The 25,738-nt window shown below is 45.3% G+C and overlaps 1 protein-coding gene across 5 annotated transcripts in view; it reads right to left on the bottom strand.

Annotated features, from left to right (window-relative positions):
- CEMIP2 (cell migration inducing hyaluronidase 2) overlaps positions 1 to 20,769 on the bottom strand; it is a 69,746-nt gene extending 48,977 nt beyond the window's left edge. Inside the window, exon 1 of one of the 5 annotated variants that reach the window (XM_080373346.1) lies at positions 13,956 to 20,769. The gene's annotated coding sequence lies outside the window, so the exon portion shown is untranslated. The other 4 variants (XM_080373348.1, XM_080373347.1, XM_080373349.1 and 1 more) reach the window with 4 other exon arrangements.
- Positions 20,770 to 25,738: the final 4,969 nt, after the last annotated feature.

Below are 25,738 nucleotides of genomic sequence, written 5' to 3'. Positions count from 1 at the left end.
GAAAAGAGGGGGGGGGAAAAGAGGGGGGGGAAAAGAGGGGGGGGAAAAGAGGGGGGGGGAAAAGAGGGGGGGGGGAAAAGAGGGGGGGGGAAAAGAGGGGGGGGAAAAGAGGGGGGGGAGGGAAAAGAGGGGGGGGGAAAAGAGGGGGGGGGAAAAGAGGGGGGGGGAAAAGAGGGGGGGGAAAAGAGGGGGGGGGAAAAGAGGGGGGGGGAAAAGAGGGGGGGGAAAAGAGGGGGGGGGAAAAGAGGGGGGGGGAAAAGAGGGGGGGGGAAAAGAGGGGGGGGGAAAAGAGGGGGGGAAAGAGGGGGGGGGAAAAGAGGGGGGGGGAAAAGAGGGGGGGGGAAAAGAGGGGGGGGGAAAAGAGGGGGGGGGAAAAGAGGGGGGGGGAAAAGAGGGGGGGGGAAAAGAGGGGGGGGAAAAGAGGGGGGGGAAAAGAGGGGGGGGGAAAAGAGGGGGGGGGAAAGAGGGGGGGGGAAAAGAGGGGGGGGGAAAAGAGGGGGGGGGAAAAGAGGGGGGGGAAAAGAGGGGGGGGAAAGAGGGGGGGGGAAAAGAGGGGGGGGAAAAGAGGGGGGGGGAAAAGAGGGGGGGGGAAAAGAGGGGGGGGAAAAGAGGGGGGGGGAAAAGAGGGGGGGGGAAAAGAGGGGGGGGAAAGAGGGGGGGGAAAAGAGGGGGGGGGAAAAGAGGGGGGGGAAAAGAGGGGGGGGAAAAGAGGGGGGGGAAAAGAGGGGGGGGGAAAAGAGGGGGGGGGAAAAGAGGGGGGGGGAAAAGAGGGGGGGGAAAAGAGGGGGGGGAAAAGAGGGGGGGGGAAAAGAGGGGGGGGAAAAGAGGGGGGGGGAAAAGAGGGGGGGGAAAAGAGGGGGGGGGAAAAGAGGGGGGGGGAAAAGAGGGGGGGGAAAAGAGGGGGGGGAAAAGAGGGGGGGGAAAAGAGGGGGGGGGAAAAGAGGGGGGGGGAAAAGAGGGGGGGGGAAAAGAGGGGGGGGAAAAGAGGGGGGGGGAAAAGAGGGGGGGGAAAAGAGGGGGGGGGAAAAGAGGGGGGGGGAAAAGAGGGGGGGGGAAAAGAGGGGGGGGAAAAGAGGGGGGGGAAAAGAGGGGGGGGGAAAAGAGGGGGGGGGAAAAGAGGGGGGGGGAAAAGAGGGGGGGGGAAAAGAGGGGGGGGGAAAAGAGGGGGGGGGAAAAGAGGGGGGGGGAAAAGAGGGGGGGGAAAAGAGGGGGGGGGAAAAGAGGGGGGGGGAAAAGAGGGGGGGGGAAAAGAGGGGGGGGGAAAGAGGGGGGGGGAAAAGAGGGGGGGGGAAAAGAGGGGGGGGGAAAGAGGGGGGGGGAAAAGAGGGGGGGGGAAAAGAGGGGGGGGGAAAAGAGGGGGGGGGAAAAGAGGGGGGGGGAAAAGAGGGGGGGGGAAAGAGGGGGGGGGAAAAGAGGGGGGGGGAAAAGAGGGGGGGGAAAAGAGGGGGGGGGAAAAGAGGGGGGGGAAAAGAGGGGGGGGGAAAAGAGGGGGGGAAGGGGAAAAGAGGGGGGGGGAAAAGAGGGGGGGGAAAAGAGGGGGGGGGAAAAGAGGGGGGGGAAAAGAGGGGGGGGGAAAAGAGGGGGGGGGAAAAGAGGGGGGGGGAAAAGAGGGGGGGGGAAAAGAGGGGGGGGGAAAAGAGGGGGGGGGAAAAGAGGGGGGGGGAAAAGAGGGGGGGGAAAAGAGGGGGGGGGAAAAGAGGGGGGGGGGAAAGAGGGGGGGGGAAAAGAGGGGGGGGGAAAAGAGGGGGGGGGAAAAGAGGGGGGGGGAAAAGAGGGGGGGGGAAAAGAGGGGGGGGAAAAGAGGGGGGGGGAAAAGAGGGGGGGGGAAAAGAGGGGGGGGGAAAAGAGGGGGGGGAAAAGAGGGGGGGGGAAAAGAGGGGGGGGAAAAGAGGGGGGGGAAAAGAGGGGGGGGGAAAAGAGGGGGGGGAAAAGAGGGGGGGGAAAAGAGGGGGGGGAAAGAGGGGGGGGAAAAGAGGGGGGGGAAAAGAGGGGGGGGAAAGAGGGGGGGGGAAAGAGGGGGGGGAAAAGAGGGGGGGGGAAAAGAGGGGGGGGAAAGAGGGGGGGGAAAAGAGGGGGGGGAAAAGAGGGGGGGGAAAGAGGGGGGGGGAAAGAGGGGGGGGAAAAGAGGGGGGGGGAAAAGAGGGGGGGGGAAAAGAGGGGGGGGAAAAGAGGTGGGGGGGAAAAGAGGGGGGGGGAAAAGAGGGGGGGGAAAAGAGGGGGGGGAAAAGAGGGGGGGGAAAAGAGGGGGGGGAAAAGAGGGGGGGGAAAAGAGGGGGGGGGAAAAGAGGGGGGGGGAAAAGAGGGGGGGGGAAAAGAGGGGGGGGAAAAGAGGGGGGGGGAAAAGAGGGGGGGGGAAAAGAGGGGGGGGGAAAAGAGGGGGGGGAAAAGAGGGGGGGGGAAAAGAGGGGGGGGAAAAGAGGGGGGGGGAAAAGAGGGGGGGGAAAAGAGGGGGGGGGAAAAGAGGGGGGGGAAAAGAGGGGGGGGGAAAAGAGGGGGGGGGAAAAGAGGGGGGGGAAAAGAGGGGGGGGGAAAAGAGGGGGGGGAAAAGAGGGGGGGGGAAAGAGGGGGGGGAAAAGAGGGGGGGGGAAAAGAGGGGGGGGAAAAGAGGGGGGGGGAAAAGAGGGGGGGGGAAAAGAGGGGGGGGGAAAAGAGGGGGGGGGAAAAGAGGGGGGGGGAAAAGAGGGGGGGGAAAAGAGGGGGGGGAAAAGAGGGGGGGGGAAAAGAGGGGGGGGGAAAAGAGGGGGGGGGAAAAGAGGGGGGGGGAAAAGAGGGGGGGGGAAAAGAGGGGGGGGAAAAGAGGGGGGGGGAAAAGAGGGGGGGGAAAAGAGGGGGGGGGAAAAGAGGGGGGGGGAAAAGAGGGGGGGGGAAAAGAGGGGGGGGGAAAAGAGGGGGGGGGAAAAGAGGGGGGGGGAAAAGAGGGGGGGGGAAAAGAGGGGGGGGGAAAAGAGGGGGGGGAAAAGAGGGGGGGGAAAAGAGGGGGGGAAAAAGAGGTTTCTGAACCTGATTCAGTACTGGATGTTACAGACTTCAAGAATTTACATAGGATCAAAGAGCAACAAGGCTGCAGAAGAGATGTCATTAAGAATTGTTGCGTAAATTATACTGCCTTGGGTTTTGGAAGTCCTTGAACCATGAACTGTTGGGAGGCTGGAAGCAGTAGTGCAGTAAAGATACTACACAACCATACATCTGTTACTCATCACTGTCAGACACTGGCTAATTGTCTGGATGGACACTCTAACTGATACGATGTGGCTATTCTTCCACTATGCTTTACGATCTCATTTAATTGTTGTCTTCTGCCTCGACTTTTTGAAAATCGCCTCCGTCTGTAAGGGCCAAGTACCTTCTCAGGAGAGCCACTGCAATCATCTGTTGACATTACCAGCACAAATTACACCTTCACCTGACAGCTTAAATTACCATGCCAGACTGACACACAGTAGCTGAAACACAGTTTTCATTTTGCTGTAGGAATCGTGGCCTGGAGAGAAAGGACAGGGCACATATTAGCTAAACCCATGAAAGCACAAAGCCTTAAAAGTAACAGTCTTGTGAAACAAATCTCTACAGCTAACCTAATGCAGGATAACTCAACTGTCTGAATGCCCACATCCTCTGTGGCTCTAAGATATCAACCGATGCCAGGAGCCTGGTGAATAACATACACTGATTTAGCTTACACAACATAAAATACTTGTACAATTTTAGAAAAGAAAAAGCGTTTTCCATCATTTCCCTTTTGTAAAAAAAAAAAAAAATAATCACAAACAGCATATTTTGGATATCTTATAACAGAAGCAAGTCTTCAAAAAGCAAAACAAAGCCTTCTAATTCACCTTTAAGCATTCATTCTGCTGAGCTGGTAGCTGCATTCTTACTTTTGGATTAGTGTGGTAAATTCCTTTCTAGGAAACTCCCAAGAACTTTGCACCCAACAGCCAAGCCCTGCTATATCCTGCCAGGTATAGCCAGTAATTTTGCATGACTGCACTACTTTTTATCTTTTTTTTTTCCCCCTTCTTAATCCCATGTCCCAAAAAGAAGAGCTACCAGTACATTCCTTTCTACACTGCCTTTTAACCTACTTCACAACAAAGGAACAGAATCAGCTACAAGTTCTAAAGTATGCATTCTTTAATGTCTTCAGTATTTCCTTTCCATATTGGCAAATACACCACTTTTCTCCCTCACATCTTTCTTCAAGGTATATAGTTTTCTACTCACGCTCCATTTCCTTTCTCAGTATTACTATTCCAAGAAAACATTTTTGTGGATTTTTACACCCACATCTACAAACAATTCATTCCTCTTTGTCCTGCCAAAAACATCTCCATTAAATCAGTAGTGAAATCCTTTTTAGTAAAAATAAACTGAAAAGGGATCTAAGCACAATCATGATTAGATTCCAAACAAGGAACTGTAATTTACAGTACAGATTTTAACCACATTTTCATGTATATGTCAGATGATTTTACAGAACTCCCTTGCTAAGGCAAAAAATGAATGTTACAGATACACTTCGGACTGTGCTCCTATTGTACAATGTATTTTAATATAAGGAAAGTGAGATTTACCAGATTATAATCTCCCCCCTAATTTGTGTCTGAAGTTTTAAAATCATTGGGGCAAGCAAGCATGCAGAAGGTGAAGAGCAGAGTCCCTGCAAGCACTGTGGGACAAGCTTCCTTGCAGAGACGCATAATGTGGCCCATCAGCCAAGGAGCTCCTCTAGCTGCAGGGCAGCGGTAGGAGGGGTACCTCTACAGCTGCGGAGACTGTAGCGTCAGCTCCCAGCAAACACTGGGGAACAGGTTCCCCCTCCTCCCCCACTCCCCCCCATCTCCAGTTCAAGGCAGAACAAAGAGGAGGTGGAGCTCTGATCCCAGCAGAGAGGGTGGTCAGTGCCTTCCCAAGGGTAAAGAAGCAAAGGGCTACTTCATACTCAACAGGTAAGATATACGCAACTGAAACACTGCATAACGTCCTTGATATTTCTAATATTCATCTTTCTTTCCTCAAGTGGAAGAAAATAAGTCCTGCAGAATACTGCTCATTTTCTATGAAGACAACTTCTACATTAAGAAGCTGAACTGACTGATTTCAAACCGCACAAAAATAGTATGCTAACAGTTTTTTCAAGATTTTTCTGCAACGTGGTGGACACATGGTAAAGGAAGTTAATCACTGTACTTGGTATTGAAAGGAAATTGATAACTTATCTGTAAATAAAGAATGTTTCTAATCCAGAATGTGCAAGGTACACAGGCATCTATTTCCATCTTCGATAAGAATGTTGTTTTGACGTATTTAAATCAGACTGAAAAGCATGTGTCCCACTGCACCCTATCATTCACTACTCAAGGAAACAAAAGCTCCTAACCTCCTTTCAAATACCAGCTATTTAGATATGTATCAACTGAGTTTTAAATAAAAATTTTAAAAAATTAAGCTGTAAAGTCCCAGTTTGTTCTTCAGGCTCCGAGAGTTCCTAGATCTCCTTGTGCTGTACCTATTTGTAAATTCACACTGTAAGAGGAAACACCACCTTTTTATCCCCTTAGCCCATCCCCTGGTTTGTCAACTTGGAAGAAAAGTGAACTGTGCCACCAAATGGTAACTTCTTCCAGTCATGGGACCAGTTACAGCTGGGAAACCTTTAGTGGATTTTACAGGGCCTGCTGGAAACAACAGGTTTTCCACACAGGGGTCACCATCCTCTACTGCTTAGTGTCTCCACCAGTTAGCAACACATCTGATGAACAGGTTAAAAGCTTCCACCCAACCTTCACCACCACTTTCCCCAGAAAATACTGTGGCGGCTAAAGTGTTAACGTTCATGATTAAAAAAACCAAGGGTCCAACACGGAAAAAAACATCTATCCATGTCTCCAAACAGATGCATGCCACAGATACTGTTCAGATCAGGTGCTAAATTTCAGAAGACGGTTCTGATCTCACTTTAGCAAGGACCTCACAGCACCAGTCTCCAACCTTCATCCCCCCTTTCTTTTTTCTGCCCGAATCCCTTGAATTCCTTTGTAGCTGGGGGCATTACCTGTGATTTACACAGAACCGTTAATTCTTCTGGACACTTTGCTCAGGGGCAGCCCCCAGCACACACTCTGCTGGATGCTCAATAGCAGGGAGAGGGCGCAAGGCCCAACAAACTTGATCTGGCAGATTGCACACCCGCACAGGCGGCACGCAGGACCCGTGCAGACAAAGACATCCGAGAGCCAGACTCCTAAGAACAAAGATGAACCTCCCCTCCTCCCCACTGCTACCCGTGGGCCATTTCACATCAGTAATGTCGATGAACTGTTGGAAAGCTTCTGCTGTGATTCATCAGAACTTGACTGATGCCACCACCCACAGATCTGAAGTACTGCTTTATCTTCCTTAGTGCATTCCCTTTGTCAAGCCCCAGGCACTATCTTGTTTTTATAACTATTCAGGAATATAAAATCTCTTCCCTTTTAAGGAACCCATGCCACTAGTTCACGTTTAAAATATAAACAAGGGTACTATCTTCTTCAGCACACACACCTCCCTAAGCTGTAACGTAGCACAACTGTTGGCCATTCATCACCGCACACCCTCCTGTATGAGAAGGGCTGAGCCGCACAGCTCCCACCCTGTTTCCTCCATGCCTTCGGGCAAGTAAAGCAGGCACAGTACAAGCAGACCATAATAACCCGGGCACTCCGGGATGCTTGTCAGGGCAGGTCCCAGCGGAGTTACGGCCGTGGAAATGGCCCGAGCACAGCCCGGCTTCCCAGCGCCATTTCGGGCCGCTCACAAAGGCGATGGAGCGCGGCCAACGCGCCCCACGGCACCTGCCGCCAGGCCCCGCGGAGCGGCGCGGAGCCCGCACCTGCCGGCGGGGGCGCACGGCCCCGGGTGGGGCAGACAGCTCCTCCGGGCAGCCGCGGCTGGGCCCGTCGCCGGCCCTCCCCGACGGGCTGCCGGCTACCGCCGCTCCCTCCCCTCCCTTCCCTTCCCCTCCCCTCCCCTCCCTTCCCTTCCCCTCCCCTCCCCTCTCCTCCCTTCCCCTCCCCCCCCACCTTCCCCCTCCCGTCGGCCCCGGGAACAAAAGAGGCCGGTACCGCAGCGGCCGGCCGGGCAGCCGCAGCAGGCCGGCCCGCGCCCCGGCGGCTCGCCCACACTGGCAGCCGCTCCCGCCCCGCCGCGGCGCCCGCCGCTCCCCGGCCCCGACGCCGGCCCCGGCCGGGCGCGCACTCACCTGGGCCCGGCGCGGCGGCGCGCTCAGGGCGGCGGCATGGCGCTCCCCGCCCCGGACACGGCGGGAGGCCGCCCGGCTGCTCGCCACCTCCCGCCGCTCCCCGCCCCGGCTGCCGCCCTTACGCAATTGGCAGCGGCCGCAACCCCCCCGGGGCGACGATCCCCGGCCCCGAAAGGAGTCGCCTGCGCCCCGCGCCGCGGCCCCGCCTCCCGCCGCTCCCGCCCCGCGTCGGGGGAGGAGCGAGGCCGCCCCGCTCCGCGCTCCGCCTGGCGCCGCGCAGCCCGGCCCGGCACGGCCGTGGGGGTGCTGGGGCGGCTCCGGCCCGGGGGGCGGCGGCGGCCCCGGGCCTCACACCGGTAGCAGCCGGGGCTGGGGGCCGGGAGGAGGCACGGAGTCGCGTTGCGCGCCTGCCCTGGCCCACGGCTGTCCTGCGGGCGGCGTGGAAATAACTAAATTACAGCTAAAGTGCCGAGCGCAGTGTTCGATGCCCATGTCCGACAAAACAAAACAAAACAAAAAATGAAGAAAATGCCGCAATACGAGCGCACAGGTGCTGCCAATGCAGAAGGGGCACGCTGTGGGGGAGCAGGGACAGGGGCGCGGGGCGCTGCCGCCGGGAAGCGACACGGCGCGAGCGTGAGAGGCGACACGAGTGAAAGACAGAAAGGTACCTTGCGGCTGCCGTCACGTGCAGGCTTGCCGGGCTGAAAGGGAATAAAGTCACTGACAAAAGCCGTAGCCCGGGCAGTCTCCGACCTGGGAAAAGAGCTGGCAGGAAAATCATCAGATTCTGCTTTCTGGAAATTATTTATTTTTTTTTAAGTCTGATTTGGAGTAAAATCAAACTAAGCCAAAAAATGTTCTGAATTTCAAGGAACTACTGCCGGCAGCTGTTGCACAGCAAAGATCAATCTGGTTTAGAAACTCAGAGGCACTGTGAAACTCTAGGACTTACCTTGCTGGGGACCCGGAGCTCCAGGGCACCTCAGCCTCCCAGGCTGTCTGTCAGCTTTGATGTAGATCTGACATCGGGCTACTTTTAAGTTTGGGACCTCCCACCGTTTCCAGTGCGTCGAGGTTGGGCCAAAGTAATTACAAATTTAAAAAAAATAAATAAAATAAATAAATTTTTTTTAAAAGGCAAAAAAAAAGCACCCTGATCAGATTCGAGAAGCATTCAATGACATGGTTCGGGAAATACAGCCAATGTTTTCCAACATTATTATTTCCTTGGGAAAATTCCAGGCTGGAAATGAAGTGATAACTCATTTAAATTCCTATAGGCATTGCCCCGCGGAACTTTAGTATTGGTTCTAGCGATTTCTTCTTTGTTTACCAGTGAGCATAGTCTGTGTTTGCTTACAGCGTATGGAGACACCTAGTGACTAAGTAATAAACTGCAAATCAACTTCGATTGGTCTGAAATCTTGGCGGTCATGCGCTGGGATCCTTCGCTCGCCGTGTTTCAGGAGGATTGCAGCATTCAGGGCGGTACAGCTGCAAACCGCTGCACCGCTGAGCAGCACTTGCTGTGTGCCGGGACAGTGATGGAACGAGCAGCTGCACTAGTTCAAGCGGTGACAGTGGCTGCAGCTCCACGGCACAGCTTGAGCTTCAGGTCATGGCTTTCTGGACTGAGATTTAGAGTGATACTTTTACTCAAAACAGAGAATTGTCTGCATAAACACCAAAAGACAGTTTCTGACTTGCCCTTCTCACTAAACCACAGGGAAGGAAGCCCTTAGGTGTATGAATAAGGCAGTTTGATCTTCACTTTGATCATGTCTCCTTGATTTTATGCCTTCTTCTTCAGCTTGATTTTTTTTTTAATCCCCAGGAGTGCAATCCCTCTAACACGTGTGATTGTAAATCTGCCTCATTTCAACATATGCACATGCAAACTGAATATTTAACATTTGCCAACGACTTCAGCAAAAATGAAATTGAAAGTAGCTTGCCTTTGTTTAATGTGAAATTCAAACACTTCCATAGAAAAAAATGCCCGGTTCAAAAACAACCCAAACCCAAAACCAAATAAAAAGCCAGCATGGCACTGGACATCCATTTTACACACGTAATATTATGTTTGTCCATGAAATGCACATGTCCAATTATTAATTCATTGTCTATTTGGATAGGTAAATTGTGTTAGTCTACAGTGAAAATCTAGCAAATATGTAGTAGGTGTCCTGTTTTTACTGCATGCACTGTATTTAATATGTCTGAACTTCCAAAAGTTGTTTTTTTAATATCAAACACTCAATTATCCTTCATTGTATAATCCTGTACAAAAAATAATGCTGAATTATTACTCAGGAATGCTAATTGTAACAAAATGTTCATGTAATTTAATTTGTGAAGATCCCTGTATTCCATAAATTATTTGGGGTCAAGCCTTTCCTCTCCTTTGAGAGATCATTTTCACTTCATGCAGTACTTCCACAAAAAATATCTGTAAAGGTGATTTTGCCAGATGGATATGTTTTCTGATCTCATTAAATAGGAGAACTAAACTCTTCAAATATGTTACTCTTCAAATACTTCTGTTTTTCAGTAATGCAAAGCACTGCTTATCCACTGGAAAGACAGAGTCCAGGAGCAGAAAGTATTTACTTTTTATATACTTGTATGCAGAATTGAGAAACACAGACTGCTGATCAACATTCTCAGTCGTAAGCCTGCAAAGAGCACATTTCAGTGATACCTGGGTAGATGTTTGCTAGTACTACTATATGGGAGCATAAAGTAGAAACACTTCTACATCAAGTATTTTGAAGCTAAATATATTGTATTATATATGTATGCATGTGTGTATGTGTGTGCACCTGTGTATTTTAGTGTCCTGGTTTCAGCTGGGACAGAGTTCAATTTTCTTCTTGGTGGTTGGTGCTGTGCTGTGTTCCGGATCTCATGTGCGAACCATGTTGATGGCACAGGGATGGTTTTGGTTGTTGCTGGGTGATGTTTCTACCGAGTCAAGGACTTCCCAGTTTCTTGGGCCCTGCCAGTGAGCGGGCTGGAGTGGCCCAAGAAATTGGGAGGCAACACAGCCAGAACAGCTGACCCAAACTGGCCAGAGAGATACTCCATACCACGGGAGAGCATGCTGAGTACGTGTAAGCTGGGGGAAGAAGAAGGAGGCATTTGTCTTCCCAAGTAACTGTTTCATGTGATGGAGCCTGCTGTCCTGGAGATGGCTGAGCACCTGCCTGCTGGTGGGAAGTGGTGAATGAATTCTTTGCTTTGCTTTGCTTGCGTACATGGCTTTTGCTTACCCTATTAAACTGTCTTTAACTCAAGCCACGAGTTTTCTCACATTTCTCTTCCAATCCTCTCCTCCATGCCATTGTGTGTGTGTGTGCATGTGCGCGTGCGTGTGTGTGTGAGCAGCTATGTGGGGCTCAGTCGCTGGCTGGGGTTAAACCATGACATTTAGACAATGTGCACAACACAGACTTTTTAGTCTTAGGCAAACCACAAATGCCTATCAGCTGTAAAAACACTGAATCTCTTATAGAATGGAATTATCACCCAACAACTATAATTTTGTAGTGTGATGGATAAATTTGAATAAAACAATCCCTAAACCCTGTAACCATGTGCAAGATTGGGCTTCAAGATTACCTGAGTATTTGCGTTGTCTGTATCAAGTTCAAATGCCACTCTAGAGAATTACATTTCCATCTGGTATGGTTTCTTTTATCACAATGCTTTGGGTTTCGGTAGAAAAAACCTTGGCCAAGTGTATAACCCAAAACTTAAAAATAGCAAAAGATAGACTTGAAAGTGGTCATTGATGCAGTCATTACGGTCTGGTGATTTCAAAGTGAGCGAGAAGTAAGACAACTTTGTCCTGAACAAAAAGAGGTACTAGGAGATGGAGGGGGTGAGCAACATTGACATGTATATCCAGTTACTACTTAAAATTAAGTTCTATTCTCTGAATTTCCATCCAGATCCTTGTGATTTAGAAAATCTTACTGTTGGTCAAATGAGGTAAGAGAGCAATCATACATATTTCTTTCCTTATTTCAGCCGTTCTGGCGTATGTCCCAGGTACTCGGTGGTAATATCTTTTCCATATAGTAGCTGTGTTTAAAATTATCATACTAAACACATGGATTTTTAATTATCTTTCTGGGAGTCTAATGCATTGAGTAACAAAAAAAAGTTAAATTCCTGAAGTAATACAAAGGCTGCCTAGGCTGAGGGAAGGTTTGCTTTTGGTAACAGCACGTAATGTGCTTCAACCAAAGTTAACAGCAGTTAACAAAATATAGCAACAGTTTAAAGGAGAAGGCAAGAGTTTAAAATGCATCCTGAGGGAATGTAGAAATAATTTGTAAGCAAGTTTTAGCAGAGAACAGTTTCGGTGTACTGTTTTCCCTTGCCCATTGAAGGATCATGTCATTTTTCTTTATGTGTGTCGAAACAAACCCATATACACTTGATTTTGTTATTGCAGGTCTATAAAAAAGTGTGAAGAAAATTATTAGAGAATTCATCTTAAAAAAAACACAACTGTGTTGTGTGGCAAATGCATTGATACAGGAGTTCGGAAGTCTGGGTTCAGTCCTTACCTGTTGTATACAAATAGTCTTTTAAATTAGTGACAATGACTGTCCCCTACAGCAGCGATTGCTGACAGGAGACATGTGGCCTCAACACTCCAGTATCTGCTCTGACTGCTTCAAGGATTTCACCAACTTCCCTCAAGCTTCCCCTAATGACCCCTTACTGAGTTCTGCCTAAGTCCTACATTTATTCTCACCCTTCACTTTGTTACCAAAAATTTTACAGTGGAGAAACATGTCAGAATTTCAAGATTCTGGGTCATATAAAAATGAGATACTGTTGAAACTCAACAACAGAAATAAATTTATTTGTGTGTGTCTTTTAGATTTTCTTCTTTGTAATCAGACACTGACAGTGAATCAGCAAAATAATTTCAATATTCCTCTTAATGAAGCGAGTATAGAGTGCACTAAAGGTTGTAACTGGGTTTTTAAAAGGGTAGTTGAAAATAAACATGAAGAGCAAGTATCATGGGATAACTCTGAGGAACAGGATATACATAGATGGAAAACATGAAGGGGAGCAGAAAACAGATAAAAATAAAAAGAAAAAAATAAAATAAAACAAACCGCAATGCAAACATGGGTACAAGGAAGCTCTATTTTGCCTTTTATACTTCTCCTAAAGTGCAGTTTGATGAAAGACAAAATGTAACAAATTCATACTGCATTAATTTTTAATATAATCTAAATAAAAGTCACAATTCCCTACCAAAAAAATCCATCCACTCACATAAAGAAACACAAATAATATTTTCTCATTCTGTTTATATTTTAGTTCAATGTTATTTAAAACGTGATTGTGATTGTCTTCTGTATTTAAACACTTTTTCCTTGGAAAGCCTTCCCTTGAAAGGTATCAACCTTCCAAGTCACTTCTATATTTATTTTAATTTGAATTGGGTTTACATTTATGACAATTTTACTAGCAAACTGTAATAGTAAATTTGCCTTGCATTTAAGGGAAATATTGATGGAAACTGATTGCTAGATGAGCTACTAGAAATATAACCATAACAACTATTGGTTCTACCTGCTTGTTTAGTCAAGAAACATAAACAATACCTAACCATATAAATTGTTAGGCTAGTCAGTCTCATGAGAGTTGGGTTTGCAGCGATATACTCATAAGTTAAAAGCCACAGTCTACAGACTTTACATATCTGTGAGAAATTTTTGATATACAACAGATATGAGACATTCCACAATCCATAAAGCAGACTGAAAATTGTTAAATATATCATTTCCTACAAATTGCTTGCCAGTCTTTAGTTGAGACTATTTGGAATACTATGACCATTTGTCCTTCATCTCATGTGCTTGGTGTAATTACTTTTAAATTATGCACATAATATTTCTATGCAATAAATTTAAGTCCTGAAGCTTTTGCTCTTTACTTTTATCTTAACAGAGAATGGTTCTGGTTAAGACTCTGAAATGTACAAGAAAAGCAGAGATAAACCCACAGATTTCTGATCTGCATTCATATTAGAAGATCTATACAAGTAAACCAGATACATGACAAAATTGTGTCATTTTAATCTTGCAGAAAGATAGAGAGTCTTACTTCCACTGTAGATAAATGCATTTTAAAGTGCTCTTTTTTGGTTGTTTATTACATAGTGATTAAAGAGACACTATAAATATTTCCACAAGTAGAAATGCTCAGGAATATTACATAATTAAAAAGCATCAATAAATACATCTGGAAAAAGAACAAAGCTATAATGCTTCTAAATTGTTGCCAAAACCAGATGGGGAACATGCTGAAAGCCTGTATTTGCTGGTAACTCACTAACCTCTGAGAAGAAACACGCAGGTAGGAATAAATTTCTTACCTTGAAAAGGTAAGAGATAAATTGCAACCTTAGAACTCTAAGGTAAGGTTCATTTCTGTGGCATTACATCCAAGTTTGAAAAAGAACTTTCCATCAAGCACTGCAACACACATTTCTTGCACAAGATGATTTGCTAATGCAAATCTCTATATAAAGCTTTGGGCTCTCAACTCTGACATACAGTCAGACCAAAGCCTCTAAAATTATACTCTTATAAAAACTTCTCTAAAATTCAGTGAAAATACATTTGACACAATTTTAAATAATATTGTAGAATAAGGTAGTAATTTTGCTTACCTTTTTTTGTACCAAAGCAGTCATATGCATATGTTAAACTGAAGGGGGTTGTTTCCAGTAAATTTTCAGTTTTCTGTCAGCACAGTGTGTCACCAAATGGCTGACTGAACCTTTTTCCTTTTGGGAAAGAACAAATACAAAGGCTAATCACTGTTACAGGAAAAGTTATCTGTTGGGTTCCCTGCATAGGATATCATCCTGACCTTTCGTTTTTCACAAAAAAGAAAAAACAGGAATTGAAGTGTCTCATATGAATGACAGCCAAATGTGAGAAGAAGTCTTTGTTTGCCTATCAGAAATGAATCCTTTGATTCTCAGAGTACATTTGCAGTGCTGCAGAACATGTATCACCTTAAACAACTGGAATTTCAGGTTGAGATATTCAATAATCCTAAAACTCACACCACTTTTTTAAAGTCAGGTCTTAAAACAGGAGCTTGAGGTAAAAGCACAATGACCATTACTGGCTTTGCAGATCCATTTCTTAAATGTAAAGTAATCTTAAAATAGAACTTCCTACCAGAGCAGAGGTTCATATAGCAAATTAGCCTGTTTCCAACAGTAGCTGATGGCAAGAGATTACAAAAGCATAAAAAGAAATGTTAAGTAAACATACATTAACACTTGGTGGACTATTTCCCTGTCATCCAATGATTTGCAGGCTCTGTGTCACTGTTGATAATACTTATTTTCACCAGCTTCTGTTGAAATAATCTCTTGTATTCTGAACTCACCTAAATTCCTAGCATGCATGATATTCTGTCACAAGGAGTTCTGCAGCAAAACTGCTTCTTTTAAGAAGAAATACCTCTTTCTGTTGGGTTTGGAGCTTCCACTTACTCATTTCATATGATACTCCATTGTTCTTCTGTTGAGAGAAACAGTCATTCCTTATTCACCTTCTCCATGCCACTCCATCACATTCTCCCATACTCATCTCTTTTCCAACCTAAACATATTAACATAATATATTTATTTGTCCCTTACACGGAAGCTGTTTCATATCTCACCATCCTTACTGTTCTTTTGCCAATTTTGCTGCACTTTTTTTTTAAAGGTTACAGAACCAGAATTGCAGCAGGCTCCAGAATATGAGCAACTTGGATTAAAAAAACTGCTTTCTTTTTATTCTCTTCTTTCTCCAAATCATCTCTAAAGTCTTCTCGCTTTGTTGGTTACCACTGAATATTGAGCTGGTTTGCTTAATAGTATTTGTTGTAATGCCAAGACCTTATTTCTGAACAGTAACTGTTTAGACCCTGTAATTGTGTGCATAAACTTTACTTAAGATTTCCTAACAGCTTCTAAGTACCATATGGTACTACAATCAGATCGGTACGTTAAGAAGGAACTGCCCTTCAGATTAATTCCATGTTCCTATTCTTTGTCAGTTACAAAATAGGAACAATGCAAAAATGATGAAACTTTGCAACACACCATCTCTTTTAAGAAAATAGAACACCATTTCCCTGTTGTCTCCTCAAACATTGTTATTTGATTTTAGATAACTACTGAGGGAGAAAATACCTAATAAAGCATATAACATGCTTGGCAAGACAGTGTTCTCAGTGCAAGTTTGCCATTCTTCATACACTTAAGGTTAGATACCACTAGATCAGGAAAGTTCTTTTCTGCTGACCCCTTAGTTTTCCTTCAAGTCCTCTTGCTACCAACCTATTGTTTCTCTCTTGCTTTTTAGTTCCACTCCCTTCCCCTATTGCCTATTTTACTGCAGTAGAAACACATTTACAAAGCAAGCCAGATGTACAAGTTGGACGGACACCAACATTTGATAGTCAAGTCTTACCTCCACAAAATTCCATGGAGCAAGAGAAAAAAAAAAAAAAAACCAAACACAAAACACAAAAGACTACAGCTGGGAACATACTTCATGTTTGTACATAATGCGTCCAAAATTCAGTCAGAAAGGGTTTCTTAGACAATGATTGCTCAATTGAAACTTCAAGCTGAGCATACAGATAGCATAATGTCTGTCAAAGTAATTTTCTCCATGTCTGAATTAGGCAGAGCACAGACTTCATGGAGATGGAAAACAGCTGTAACTGAAGTCAAGCCCTGGGAAGAATGATGCTACAATTGGGGTTCTACAAAAAAACCCACACAACCAAACCTTTAGAAAATCAGAGGTAATGACTGCGCAGGAACTAACATTGAACAGAAAAAGGTCCTGCTGGCTTTATGTTTACATTTACATTTACATTTACATTTACATCTACATTTACATTTACATTTACATTTACATTTACATTTACAGCCTGTCTACAAGGCTCGTTTGGCCAACTTTTTCCACTAAGCATGGTGTTTCCTTCCATACATGACATTGTTTACAGGCATAAGGTATCACCAATGGTGCAGAGCTGCTACAATAATTAGAACTTTCCATGGGTTCAGACTAAAATTCAGGCGAAGCCTAAGTAATAAAGCAGTTTCTCATTGGCCTCTGCTGCTGGGATGGGCTTCATGCAGGCTTTGGACTAAATCTCCACCTGTACATGAACCAGATTCACACTCTAATCCCGGGGAATTAAGAACAAAGGAGTTGAGCTGAGTAAATATATATTAACTGTGTATGATGTGAGCTACTTATACTTTCAGAAAAGGAGGTGCTCATGAGCAGGACTGATCAGAACAAGAACCTGTCTGAGACTGGGAAAATTTGTGTCCTTCCCTTGAAGCACTCAGCAATTGGAATGTAAAACCTTAGATGTTCACAGTCCTGCTAACCAAAAAGGCAAAGAAGTGGGATACTGTTGTTTCCCACAGCTATGGATGATTTTAGCTCAAATCTCTTGCTATGCATGAAGGATCATTTATTAGAGATTATCAGGACGTTTGTTATTTTACTTCATTTCAATTATCTAATGTCTAACACTTTTGACATGACTGTTTCAATGCATATACCTTTCAGGAGATGAAAACCAAATTCTACATGTCTACTATTGTATTGAGTTTGTGTAGCGAGGTTTTGGTAGCAGGGGGGCTACAGGAGTGGCTTCTGTGTGAAGATGCCAGAAACTTCCCCCATATCTGACACAGCCAGTGCCAGCCAGCTCCAAGACAGATCAGCCACTGGCCAAGGCTGAGCCCATTGGCAAGTGGTACTGCCTCTGCGATTAAGTGCTTAAGAAGAGGAAAAAACTGCTGTACAACAGCAGCTGGACAAGAGGAGTGAGACCATGTGAGAGAGGCAACTGTGCAGACACCGAGGTCAGTGCAGACGGAGGGGCAGGAGGGGCTCCAGGCACCAGAGCAGATCCCCCTGCAGCCTGCGGTGCAGCCCACGGTGAGGCAGGTTGTGCCCCTGCAGCACGTGGAGGTCCACGGTGGAGCAGATCCCCACCTGCAGCCCATGGAGGACACCAAGCTGGAGCAGGTGGATGCCCAAAGGAAGCTGTGACCCCGTGGGAAGCCTGTGCTGGAGCAGGCTCCTGGCAGGGCCTGTGGCCTTATGGAGAGAAGCCTGCACTGGAGCAGGTTTTCTGGCAGGACCCATCAGCCTGTCGTGGACCCACACTGGAGCAGTCTGTTCCTGAAGGACTGCACCCTGTGGAAAAGATCCACACTGAAGCAGTTCATGAAGAACTGCAGCCTGTGGGAAGAACCCACACTTTAGAAGTTCATGGAGGGTTGTCTCCCATGGGAGGAACCCCACGCTGGGGTAGGGGAACAGTATGAAGAGGAAGGAGTAGCAGAGTCATACAATGAACTGACTGCAACCCCCGTTCCCTGTCCCCCTGTGCTGCTTGAGGGGAGGAGGTGGAGAATTTTGGAGTGAAGTTGAACCCAGGAAGGAAGAAGGGAGGAGTGGGGGGAAGGTTGTTTAAGATTTGGTTTTATTTCTCATTACACTACTTTGATTGGCAATAAATTTCCCCAAGCTGAGTTTTGCCCATGATGGTAACTGCTAAGTCCTCTCCTTGTCCTTATCTTGATGAACAAGCATTTCGCTGTATTTTCTCCCCCTGTCCTGTTAAGTAGGGGGAGTGAGAGTGGCTGGGTAGGCATCTGGTTGCCAGCCAAGGTCAACCCCCACAATTATATAGTAGTTTCATCTTTGTGGTGTGTCATTTTAATTGAAAGAATTTTTAGAAGGTTTTTCCCTGTTTATTTTGCACTTTTGAAAACAGCTTACTTCTAGTCAGCTTCACAAATTGTATTGTGTCACAAGTAATCAGGGAAAGAAAACACTTTTTTTTTTTCTGAAAGCCAGTCAGTACACAAACAACTTTCACTTCTAAAACATCTTCCTCAATGCAAAACATTTACTTGATGTAGAGATAATGAATTAAAATGAGGTAATAGAGACAAATGTCTTTGCATACTGTTATTTCAGACCTCTTAATCATTAAATTTAAAGCAGTACTACCTGATCTATCTATCTATCCTGTATAGCAAATACTCAGTGACGTTGCTAGATATAAGTCTAAAGGATTATTTGCTAGTAGTGACCTCTTTTTTTGAAATTTATGGGTTCCCTTGGTCTCCAAAGTTTAAGCTTCAGTTTATCACTCCTCTCTCATCCCCCAAAAAAGGGATTCTGTTTTATTTGATTATTTGAAATTCAGTGTCCTTAAGTTTCTTGTGAGATGCTATACAAATATATTCAAGCAATCTTAGTTATCTGCCTTGGTAAGCCTGCAGCTATAGAATTAGCTTTCAAAATAGGCATTGTATATCAACTTCTTAATGACAGAGGTCGCTGCACAACAAAAGACCTGAGAAGTGAATGGTCCATATGTCTCATGGATGCTAATCCTGAAGCTTAGTAATCACATTTTAAACTAAATATTAGTAATTACTATAGTCCTGACTGAAAAAAAAAAAAAAAGTTAGTATGGCTAATAACTCCCCATTACTGTTGGTTACTGCCATATTCCAATCCAAACCTGGAATGGAAGAGGTACTTGCTTATTTGGAATTGCTTGCCTGGAGAATGTGGTTTCTTCCTCCCTTTAAAAGAATTTAATTTCCATCCTGGTATACCCAATGTTACAGAATCACAGAGTGGTCGGGGTTGGAGGGGACCTCTGGAGATCATCTAGGCCAACCCCCTGCTAAAGCAGCTTCACCCACAGCAGGTTGCACAGAGTTGCCTGCAGGTGGGTTTTGAATGTCTCCAGAGAAGGAGACTGCACAGCCCCTCTGGGCAGCCTGTCCCAGGGCTCTGTCACCCTCGAGGTGAAGTTCTTCCTCACGTTCACATGGAAATTCCTGGGTTGCAGTTTGTGCCCGTTGCCCCTTGTCCTGTCACTGGGCACCAGGAAAAGAGCCTGGCCCCGTCCCCCTGACACTCGGCCTGAAGATACCTGTATGCACTGATGAGATCCCCTCTCAGCCTTCTCCAGGCTGCACAGGCCCATCTCTCTCGGCCTTCCCTCATGAGGGAGATGCTCCAGCCCCCTCACCCCCTCGGCAGCCCCCCGCTGGCCCCTCTCCAGTCGCTCCCTGTCTCTCCTGAACTGGGGAGCCCAGTGCTGGGCACAGTAAATGAATGTTTACAGGAGCCTTAGGCCTTCAGCCTAAGTTTCCGTTTGTTCCAGTTCCTGAGCAAAGTCTAGGAATTGTCATCTTCTCCAATGCATTCTTACTCCTTGACCATGTTGAAGTCCAAGTGAAACAAAAATGGCATTCACCTGACGAGTCTGTTTAGATCTTAAATAATTCTCTAACTTAAGATCTAGCTCAAGAGTAGTTCAAAGAAAGGAACAGGCCTCCTGTGAAATTTCTGGTGTTGTCAAATACCTATGAAAAGGTCAGCACTTTATTGACAAAGTAAGAAAGAGAAAGCTTTTAGCTGTCTGCCTTTGTCATTGAGGAAACATTTGAAAATTTGGCTAGTGACAGGGACTGTTGTCTCCCACAGCCGCCCCAGGTGAGCGCAGGCCGGGTGGGCTGGGCGCGTGGGCAGGGCGGTGGGCTGAGACCTGGCTGATGGCAGAGCCCAGAGGGCTGTGACCAGCGGCGCAGCCCAGCTGGGGGCCCGCAGCCAGCGCTGTGCCCCGGGGCTCAGCACCGGGTCCCGTCCTGCTCAGCCCACCCACCAGCGCCCTGGGTGAAGGGGCAGAGCGTGCCCGCAGCCAGTTTGCTGGTGGTGCAGCGCTGGGAGGGCGGCTGATACCCCGGAGGCTGCGCTGCCGTTCAGCGGGGCCCGGGCAGGCTGGGCAGTGGGGCGGGGGGGGCGTCATGAAGCTCAGCAAAGGCGGGGGTAGGGTCCTGCGCCGGGGGGCAGCGACCCCACGCACCAGCACAGGCTGGGGCTGACCTGCTGGCAGGCAGCTCTGCGGGGAAGGACCTGGGAGGCCTGGAGGACACCGAGTGGCCCGTGGGCCGGCAGTGTGCCCCGGTGGGCAAGGAGGCCGCTGCCAGCGTGGGCTGCATCAGGAGGAGCGTGGCCAGCGGGTGGAGGGGGGTGTCCTGCCCCTCTGCTCTGCCCTGGTGAGGCCGCACCTGGAGTGCTGTGCCCAGCGCTGGGCTCCCCAGTTCAGGAGAGACAGGGAGCGACTGGAGAGGGGCCAGCGGGGGGCTGCCGAGGGGGTGAGGGGGCTGGAGCATCTCCCTCATGAGGGAAGGCCGAGAGAGATGGGCCTGTGCAGCCTGGAGAAGGCTGAGAGGGGATCTCATCAGTGCATACAGGTATCTTCAGGCCGAGTGTCAGGAGGACGGGGCCAGGCTCTTTTCCTGGTGCCCAGTGACAGGACAAGGGGCAGCGGGCACAAACTGCAACACAGGAATTTCCATGTGAACGTGAGGAAGAACTTCTTCACCTCGAGGGTGACAGAGCCCTGGGACAGGCTGCCCAGAGAGGGAGACATTCAAAACCCACCTGGACATGACTCTGTGCAACCTGCTGTGGGTGAAGCTGCTTTAGCAGGGGGTTGGCCTAGATGATCTCCAGAGGTCCCCTCCAACCCCGACCACTCTGTAACTTAGATAATACTAGCAATGGAAAAGCTTTGCCTTACTATGGACCAGGCAAATATAGAGCATGAGACCAGTACATTTGATTTCTGGCTTGCACTTAGCAACATACTTAATCTTCCAGTGGCAACACTGAGATCTCTTATGGATTACAAATGGCCTAAACTCAGAGAAGTTATGGAATTACAGAAGCCAAAGCTGTGATCTCCCCTGTCACATACTCCAAAGCATGGAACTAAAGTTACGACCTTAGGCACCTGTGTTTGACCCTTCAAGCCTCAGCATGCAGAATCTCAGAATAGGTCCTGCAGGTAGCAACAGATAAGGAAAAGGGCAAACTCAAGCACGTGTGGTGTGTCAGCTACCATACTTCTTTCATTAGCTTGAAGTTTAATTAAATGTGTGTCTTACAGTCTTTAGACTCTATTATCTCTAGAATGCTATGTTTACTTCAGAATCTAAGCTTTCTTTTAAAAATGAAGAACTTTTAGCCTCTGTTTTGAAGCTGGAGCTTGGTAATATAACTTGTGTGTCCTTTGCAGGTTCAAAACACAGGAACTAAATCGAAAGTACCAGGCCTGAGTTAGTTTGTCTTGAGGGAGAAGGATAAACTCAGGACTTTTTGTGGCCCAACATATGCTTTTAATATACCGGATTGGGATGGGCTTGAGTTCACTAGTTCTCCCTTCTTGAAAAGACTCATAAACATCCTCAGGGAGACAGAACTCTTATAAAACTTTACAGAATGCATTCTATTTGGAACTAAATTCCAGGCACACTATCTAGACACAGTTCTATAGGATTATTTTTTTAATTATCTCATTGATAATATCATTTCTATTTCACAATGCAGTATTGTCTACCTATCATTCTGCCAGTATTGTCTCACAAACAGTACAGTCATTAAATACTACTTAAAGGGTAGCAGACAGCTAACAGGATACAGACTCTTTTATCTTTGAGTCAGCTTCAGCCAGTACTCCAGCAGATGAAAAGAATGATGGATTTGAATTTATAAAGTGAGTTTAAAACAAAGTGTAGAGGAATTGCCTCATGCCACTGTGGGGAAGCACACTGAAGACAAGCAATCTTCTCAGTCCAATTCTACGCAACTCAGTGTCTGTTTTGTAACAATTATTGTCTTACTTGATATTCTCAGCAGAAAGTCAAGCCCAGGAAGATTAAACACATCTTTTTGGGATCTACCCATTCTAGTCCTTAAGTCATTAACAAGGACAGTCAATAACATTGATAGACTCTCTCAAAAAAGTATGTAAAATGACAAGGAAATCAGAAAAAACCCCCACTAAACTGCAAGTACCTGTTTGAAATACAAGTATAATTTCATCCAAAGAGGCTAATACCACATGCCAGGTTTTGTGCTAGCCTAAATTCCTACGTTCCTACAGCACTCAAACCTTTCCACTGAAGTGAAGACTTTATCAGCTAATCTGCCTGTTAAAAAGATTCTTCAGACTAACATGTGAAATGTATATTAATGTTTGGTAATTTAGGCATATGTCAGCAGATGGCATAAAGTTAGAAACCGTTCAGTTGTAATCTAATCTAAAAATACCTTTAAATAACAACTGGTTTAGCATGCTTTTGTTTCACTATCAACATTTGCCTTTTGTTGCTCCTTGAAATTGCTTCTTCTAGGCATAAGAAAATGAATTTTATAAACATTAAATGTAGATGTTGTTGAACAGAAATAAAGAAATATTCTTTCAAATATAAGTCTATGCTTATCTTCTTCCAGCTGTTACTTTCCAATAACCTTTGTTATATGAATTTCCACAGGAAAGCACATGGGAAGATGACAAAATGAAAGGAGGTGTTTGGAGATCTTACCCTTCTCAAGAAAGCCCAGTATGATTCATTACTGATGTTTTAAATGTCACATTAATGTGTTACATTAAATACATTCAAAAATTTAGAGTCAACACATATACATAAAGTTATTCCTAAAGCAGTTAATTAATCTTATCTGTGCAACTAAAAGCATGATTGCAGGTCTGATTCAAAGGACTTACACAATTCACTTTACTGATCCTACTTCGAGGAGAATCTTAGAAAAATATAATAGACTTTAAATAGAATAAAATTTTCAATATCTTTAGCAACCAGTTTCAGGTCTAATTTGTTGTACCAGGACCAGAAACTTCTAAAGTCATGGCCACTGCCTTCAGTAACATGCATATTTTTTGAAAACTGTGATTTTAATCCCTGTAGCTGGTAAAAATAAGATGACCAGGACATAGTAAATTCAACTGTAGTCAGACTAAATGATCATATTTTTGATTTTGACTGTCCTAACTAGGTATATCAGGATCTGTTCCTGTGCAGTACTGGAAACACTCGGATTCCACTGCCACAAAGTGCTGAGACAGCTCTGCACCTTGTGATACCACCAAGGCCATCTGAAATGTTAGCAATAACTTTGGACAGAGCTCATCACAAAGCTTTAGAGATTGCGTTAGAGTTTAGCCCATGGTCTGCAAAGTGTGTGTGTGTGGCAGGGAATGGAGTACACCCTAGGGTATATGCAAGAAATCCACTGGGATGCATGTATATATGTATTTTACCATTAATAAATAAAATAAAATATTTTTTAAAAAGTGTTTGTTTCATCTTTATCTCATTTTTTAAATTTCTATTTTTGTGTATGTTTTATAATGTATATTATATATTTGTGCAATAGTGCATGTACACAATTTATAAATAAATAAATATACATTTATTAGGAGTGTATGCTCAAAAATGTTCTACTGATAGAGGTGCATGATCAAAGACCATTTTTAAAGACCACTGGTGTAGCCCTAGCACAGTAACAGGATCAATGAAGAAAAGCAGAGGATGTGCCATCATTACACTTAAATTCTTTTATCAAAATAAACTGTTTTCCCAAAGACATATCACAAAACACAGGAACTGGAAAAAAGAAGTACAATTGTAGGGTGTTTTCCCCTCCTCCTCTCCTTTCCACTCCATTTTTCCATTTTCCTTCTTACCCTCTGTTTTTCATTAGATTTGGCACTTCTCCATCTATTATTTTGTCCACTCCCATTTGGATTAGTTACATTTTTCTTTCAAAAATGTTTTATTTTATAAAGCCAAAAGCTCTTAGCTCCTGTTGTCTTTTTCTTCTTATTTTTCTTTATCTGATTTTGCCTAGTTCTGTCATAATTTCTCCATACTCCCACCATCCTCCCTTTCTCGTTCTCATCCTATTATTTTTTTTTGTCCTCCTCTACATAACCACAAGCCCTTTGTACCTGATTTGCAGACCCATCTTTGGGCCTTCCATCACCTACTTCCTCCCGCTCCCCTCAACCTTAACCTTTTTTCTTTTTCCCCAGTGGGACTTTTTATTTTCCACATCCTCTTTCCTGTTATTTTCTTTTCCCATAACAAGATAGAAGAGACATACTTGGGAGTAGAGACATGCCATTGTAGTGTTCTGTTTCCTCTAGCCTTCCGGCTACCCTTTCCCTTGGCAACAACTCTCCCCTTATGAAAGCAGGAATAGCTGACCATTTGCTGCAACAAGTCCCTTCCTGTCTGAGGTCCTCTACGCCACTGAAATGGAGAACACGGCATGCAGCCAGTGGAACCTCATCAATTTTTGGCAGCAGGTTGGAAGATTTCTGGGAGGATGCACAGGCTTGTGAAGCATCAAGACTAGGATAGTGACAGCTAGATAGAGTGCAAGGGTAAAAAAAGGGAGCCTGTAAGAATCTTCAGTAAGAAATGGGCATATGCACATCTGAGAGCTGTAGCTAAAGAACAAGACAATCTAAATTCAAGGAAAGGCTTCCTATATTTGCACATTAATTTGACTATTGTTACAGCAGCAATCATTACAATAAGCAGTGTGACAACATGTGACTTAAGGGTGAAAAGCCTTTGAAGTCTGAGATTATTTGTTGTTTTCCTGCTGCTGTAATTGTCAAAAAGTCATTACCCTAGGTGTTTCAACATACACAATGGCATAAGAAATTATCAGTTACAGTGAAATGTAAACCAAAATATATTAATGATGATATTTTTTCCTTAGAAAAATTCCTAGAGTTCGAAGAAAGGGTCACTACAGGAATTACCAATGTATATGCACACCTTTGGTCAAAAATATCATGTCAAAGTATTATAGTATATATCAGATAACTTTATCAACAAGTTAAAGATTGTTATTTAAATTGGTCCTCAAAATATATGCTGATACATGGTTTTACCGCTTTAACGGTGTTAAAAAATATCTTCAGTGCTTTGAACAGAATCTTTTCCTTTTTTGACATACTTCCTTCTAACAATGTTTTTTCTGAATTATTCTATTGCACAAACAATATCAGCACCTATATGCCATGAAGGTATTCTTATTTTCTACGCTAACAGTCTCAAAAATCAATAAAAATATGTCTGTACAAGTATTGATCCATAACACACAACAAATGCTAAATTCTGTATTTGTACACTTTGGGTCTTCTCTCTTTATCAGATTACTCAAAAGCATGTGCACCTGTTTTCAGTTTCTTTGTGCACTCTAATTACTGCTTCTCAAACAGGATATATCAGAGGACAACTAAAGTGATTAAGGAGAAGGAGCACTCCCTTTAAAAAGAAAATGCAGTGAAACCTGCTAGGGGTAAGATGATGGCAGAACTGTGCAGAACTGTTCAGCATTAGGAATGTAATTTTTAGATTGATTTAAAATAAAGAAAAGAAAGTACTTCTTTTAGAGTGAGTAATGAGTTCTTGGATTTGTAGACACAGAACAACAGTATCAAGAAGTTCAAAAAGGGGATAAACAACATTAAAAAAGATATTAAAGGGCATAGGTTTGGATG

This window comes from Falco punctatus (assembly GCF_963210335.1).
Source record: "Falco punctatus genome assembly, chromosome: Z".
NCBI classification, from domain to species: domain Eukaryota; kingdom Metazoa; phylum Chordata; class Aves; order Falconiformes; family Falconidae; genus Falco; species Falco punctatus.
Note: the sequence above shows the minus strand (reverse complement) of the source record. Positions and strands in the feature narration are given on the sequence as shown.